The 6,000-nt window shown below is 40.1% G+C and overlaps 1 protein-coding gene across 2 annotated transcripts in view; it reads right to left on the reverse strand.

Annotated features, from left to right (window-relative positions):
• The window catches only part of LEPR (leptin receptor), a 69,707-nt gene extending 65,591 nt beyond the window's left edge, over nucleotides 1-4,116 (reverse strand). The window contains exon 1 of one of the 2 annotated variants that reach the window (XM_039347863.1): nucleotides 4,070-4,116. The gene's annotated coding sequence lies outside the window, so the exon portion shown is untranslated. Of the gene's footprint in view, nucleotides 1-3,915 lie in introns of both variants that reach the window. The other variant, XM_039347844.1, reaches the window with a different exon arrangement.
• Between the last annotated feature and the right edge of the window lie 1,884 nt (nucleotides 4,117-6,000).

Here is a 6,000-nt window from a genome sequence, read left to right on the forward strand (position 1 = left end):
AAGCACTTCATCTACTGGTCTATACTGTAATTACTCAGTTTATTTTGGGTCAGAAATGGAGGGAAAAGGTTGTTTTTCTCTTTCCTCACTGTATCCTTTGAATTTTATCCAGTAGTTTCTTTTTCTGAGTAATTGGAACTTGTTATGTTCTAATAGTCAACATCATACTGTGATATGACTGCAAGTACTTTGAAAGCAAATCATTCATATGTTCCATGTTTCACAATGTCTACATGAAATTACCCTACTTCATTTTCTTGCTTACATAAGAAGCATGTGCTTTCCCCATCAACATCCCAGAAGTGAAGTATCACTCCTTTGGAACCCATTTTATTTGGCAGCAGACTGAAGTGGTGATTGCTCAAAAGAGCAAGCATAAAAGCAATCAGAAAACCTACCCTTATTTTCTGAGGTAAAATAATGTGAGGAAAATGAGTTGTAGCATGCATTAATTGTTCTAAAAAGATGCATATAAGGCACAAATAGGTTGTAACAACTCAGATTTTTCTTCCATAATTAAGGCATAAATAGGTGGAATATTTAAATTAACCAACAAGGAATTCGGTAACAGCACTATCACACAAAGATGCAGGCAACTAAGATTATTAAAATTTTTCTAATGGAGAAGAATGTTCCTTTCATCACATAAATATAAGGCATACACAAACCATGGTACAATGTTAATTTACTGTTTGAAAATTATTTTAGAATTTATGATATACAAGAATTTAAAACGTTATTGACTAATTATATAAACTTCTAACATTTTTCAAAACAAATTAAAAGTGGCTGCTCATTCCAAAATGTCACTTAGACCTTGACTGAGGCAAAGCAAATCTCATTTTAAACCAGCATTATATCTGGCTCAACTAACAAATTACAAACTTTGAAGGACATTTACACTGTTGTGGTTTAATAGCAGTAGGGGGGGGGACCTTAAAATACCCTCTACTGAAAGGCTTTATCCCTGCAAAAATGGGAGCACTGGATCATGCCATCATATCTGCCATACTGTAATTTTTACCAAGACAATCGCAATGGGCTACTTGCACATTTTCCAAATTCATTTCCACATTAGAGAAAAGAATTCTCTTTGTGACTTCTTTTGTCAGATAAACATTTCAAGATAACAAAACAATCCTCAGCTGTTGCAAGCTTTATATTTGTAGCCTGTAGAATTCTTGTGTTGTTGACAGCAAAGTAGACTTTTTTTAAGCCTTTCCTGTGCTACATTTTAATTTTTTTAATGAAGTCTGGATCAGTGACCTGTAATAAAGTTTGACTGGACTTAACATGACTTACTTGTCCATGATCCACAAGATTTAAAGATGAAAATTATTATAAAGAGATATGCAAGAAAACACTCAAATCCAAAGTCTTGTTACATAGTCTACTTAATCAAGCTATTCTGATTTTTTAAAAAGAATACTTGCAGTATCTTTATAAAACTATCTGCACAGTGATATCTAGAACACAATAGTTATTCCTGTGTATATATAACACAACTGGCCAACTCATCCTATTACACCCATGAGCTGGTGACATGCAGTCATGGATCAATTAGGATATGGCATTTTATGAATCCTCCCAATTGTGGCAAAATAGACTGAGGCTGTACCTGACATATTTTCGTCTACTCTGATATAAGAAATAAATAGGAACTGGGAATAGAGTGCATAGAGAAGCCCCATTTTCATGGGTCTTTTCTTTGTTTAAGGAGTAAGGATAATTAATCTCCCGGTAATCATTTTCCCCAATGCCATTGACCAGAGGAAGACAGTTTTGTCCTAAACCGAATTAGTTGTTAATTAACTAAGTCAGAACATTTGTATGATTTATGAAAACTCCTGACTTGTTCAAGAATATTCTGCGAATAGGGCCAATTACATTCAGACAAGAGGGTAGTAAGCAGTAATAGTCTTCCAATCAATGACACTGTACTCATATTCATATTTTTTTCATTTTATAAATCTCTCCAGGTTTCTGAAGTTTCATCCGACAAAGTACCTAATGTAATTGCCAGATTTATGCCATAAATCATTGACATGAGTCACAGGTTTGTGCATGGCTCATTAGAAAGAGGCATGTGTAAAACAGAGATCCATAAACAGGTACAATGGGCAGCCCTTTCAATTCCTTGGTTACCTTTCTAATTCAGTTTTATCTCAGCATTGGAGATGAATGAGCTAATTGCACCAAAAATTATTACTAAAGGCTACCGGAAAGAGGCAAACTTATAACACAAACTTACATAAAAACATCCCAAGCAACCTCAAAATGAGTAGCACTCATAAGGTCCTTTCACTATTCAATCTATTTTTTCATCCAACACTAAGATAAGTGTTCCCAAGGTGGTATGTAAGGCATCCATAAGTTGTGGATACCATACCCATTAGCTTTTTGCACTAAGATTTTTTTACTAAAGTTGCAAAGCAAAATGCCAGCCTTCAGCATCATCCTCATTTCCAAAAATGCCTATGGGCCTCAAATGAAACCCATAACATTAATGGATGGCTACTATGCAGTAAATATGCCCACCTGGCTGGAAAAGGTAAAGAGTGACAATAAGGTGATGAGTGGCATTCTTGTAATTAGCGATATGTCATTTTTAAAAATCACCCTGGACATTTATGTGTCCATAAGGACCCCAGATCTGGGGAGCCATGCACTGACAATTTGGCACAGTGAGATTGTCACTCAGACAAAGGACAAAAGGGCCATTTTAGATGTGACATGTTTGCAATAAATCTGACAGAAAAAGTTATTTTCCTAATTAACAAACTATTTATACACACGCACATATAAGCCAACTTATTCTCTGAAAACCATTCAACTGTGAACATTTGCCAGAATCAACAGAGGCTTGCTTCACCTCTGATTGACAACACAGTGAATGATCCACAAAACTTTTGAGCTCAAATATTCAGTCATCTGCACTGAAGTAATTCAAAAGTACTGTCATACTTAATATTTAAGCCTCCTTAAGTATTACATTTGCATTACATGTCATTATGTGAAAAAGAAGAGTTTGTAACAAGAAGACAAAGACCCTCAATGTAAAATCAACAGTACATTCTAATCAAGAACAATCTAGGGGTTTTTTTTAAATGTGGATTAAAAACACCTGTTTCAGTCTCCAGTTGAGCGTAAGTCAGATATAGATCTACCTTTACTGTCAAGGGCTAAAATATTCAACTGTGATGATTTTTAAAGCATTGAGTTTACCATGTCACACATTCTACTCTTCATCCTTCTTACATATGCACACATACACAGACAAATCCTCCTCACAGACACTACCAAAAGTTTCTTGAAGAAAGGACAGGATGTAAAGCATATCAGCAAATTAAGCAGCAACCTAGCCACCAGCTGTAACAGCCCTACTCAGATTTCCAAACCTCTGTCTGCTGCCTGTCTTCCCTTGTCTTTATTTTGCAGGCATTTGTTTGTTTTGCCTGTTTTCATCCAAGTTTAAAACTTTTTTTTCCAGCAAGTCAAGGGCCTATTTAAGAGGAACAAGCTATGACAGAGCAGAAAGCATCCCGTCCACTCCCTCCTTTTCCAAAATAACAGAAAGAGCTGCCCTGCTGAAGAAAATTAAAGGGCAATGCTGAGGAGGCGACAGTGGCAAATGTCAGGTTAGAGCAAATTTCTCTGGGAGGAGGGTCTCTCCAAGCCCGCCATGCACATCTCATTTGATTGATGAGGGCAGGTTGGTGAGAATATTCCCTTTCAAGAAGGAAGACATTAGTTTAGTTTTATTCCGCACGGACGCCCATAAATAAACCCACGCACCCACAGCTACACCTCTACCCCTTGATTTCTAGCCGACGAAGGATTATCATATTATAATCAGTTAATTGGTCTTTTCTTTAAAGGTACCCAAAGTTCACTCAAAAGTAGTCCGAAAGCTACCTGAACTGTTCGGAGGAAGAGATGCTGTTGCACCGACGCTCATCAATACACCCTCCCCCCTCCTCCTTTAATGTCTTTCTCCCAAGCGCAGCCTCTGCCAAAACGCGGGACCTTCTGCAGCTGGAAGAAACGAGGCAGGAAAAACAACGCGTACCTTTCGCTGCGACGGTCAGTGAATTTCCCCACCGCTCCTCCACGGGAGGGGGGGGGCTTCCTGAAAAAGGGAGGGAAGGCTGAGAAAACTAAGCCCTCCTCCTTCTCCTCGCTTTCTAGTGTTTTTCCTGTCAATGGCCACGGTCGTTGGATCTCCCCCCCCCCCCGCTCCCCTTTGCCCATGCCCCCGCCGGCTTTTATCCCAGCCAGTCAGCTTAGCGACGGCGCCTTCTGTCGAGACAGCCTTGTAGCCCGAGGGCGCGCGACTCTTGGGCGGATGAGCGGCGGGCGGGAAAGGCGGCGGCGGCGGCTCGCGGTACCTGGGCAGCTCCCTCGCTCGCTCCTGAGGGCAGGGAGAACGCCGGCGAGCTTCAGGATCGAAAGATTTGCGCTGTCGTGCCCTTGCGCGGCACCAAAACGGGGAACCCGAGCTTGGCGTAGCCCCCCCCCTCCCGGGTCTGACCTGCACCTGCTGCTAACACGTGCGCCAAGGTGTGCAAGTTTCTCCTGTGGGAAATGAAAGACTCGGGCCGTTCCTGCCTCGTCGGAGTCTTATGCTCAGCTCAGGTTATGTAATGAAAGAAAACGCCGTTCTTGCCTCATATGGTCAGGTAATAGTCTTCAAATATGATATACAAATGAAGTATGCATATCCCTCAAAGTGAAAAGTTTGTTAAGAGGGAAAACTGTCCGCACATTTATACATGTACATCTCTCTCTCTCCCTCCCTCCCTCCCTCCCTCTCTCTCTCTCTCTCTCTCTCTCTCTCTCTCTCTCTCTCTCCTTTATTATTTTTACAAATAACTAAAGGCAGTGAACATATTCATCACACCTTCCTCCTCCTGTTTTCCCCACAACAACAACCCTTTGAGGTGGGTTGGGCTGAGAGAGAGAGTGTGTACAACTGGCCCAAAGTTACCCAGCTGATTGTCATATACAAAAAAAAAAACAAAAACATTTAAGTATCACTGTAGTATCCAATATCATCAGATTCAATGATAACCTCACATTACCAAGCCTCTTGCTTGGGGAAGGTATGGTTTTGATTTTAGAAGTTCCCTCTCCCCCCTGAGCCTCTTGCACCAAGTCCTTCTCCCTGTAGCAAATAGCCCTGGAGTGTCAGAAAAGATGCTCCTGGTCCTTTGAGGCTGACCAGCAGTACTAGGTGAGCAAGTCAATTTCTATGACCAGCCTTTGTGGAACATAATCCTGTAGAAGCAATATTGAAAGATAGCCTTGCAACAGCTCCGTAGAAACTAATCCAAATTATGTAGCTCTTCTCAAGATAATGATGTACCTTGGACACAACTACTCATTGTCTTAAACCAGGGGTCTTCAAACTTGGCCCTTTTATGACTTGTGGACTTCAGCTCCCAGAATTCCTCAGCCAGCGTGCATGGCTGAGGAATTCTGGGAGTTGAAGTCCACAAGTCATAAAAGGGCCAAGTTTGGAGACCCCTGTCTTAAACATTGTAATTTAGTCATTTTGGAAAGGAAGGATATACAAATATTACTGCAAGCTATATTTAGTCTTTAGTAAAAAAAAATTGGCTTACCAATTACCACAGTTTCATGAAATATAACTGGTTTAACAATTGTACCAACCTGAGAACTTGTAGCCAGATGTTAGCATAAGGAGATGGATAAAGAAGGAAATGTTCAATTATGCTTGCATGTGGAACAAAATTACAAACTGAACATTGAAGATTGTGTCCTCAAATCAGATAGGTAGATACCAATCTTCTCTATCTCCTTTCCTTCTGGTCCTCTGCCCTTGTCCCTTTATCCTAAAAATAACACATAAGATAGACCATGCCCCACTAACCAATTTTAAATGTGAATTATTTTAAACATGTTCTCATTTCAGCCCACAATAGATGTAGCTTAACATTGTTTCTCAATCAAATCATTCTTCCAAATTCAATGAACAGT

The sequence above is a fragment of the Crotalus tigris genome, unplaced genomic scaffold (genome assembly GCF_016545835.1).
Source record: "Crotalus tigris isolate CLP2741 ecotype Arizona unplaced genomic scaffold, ASM1654583v1 scf7180000017560.2302168, whole genome shotgun sequence".
Classification (NCBI taxonomy): Eukaryota; Metazoa; Chordata; class Lepidosauria; order Squamata; family Viperidae; genus Crotalus; species Crotalus tigris.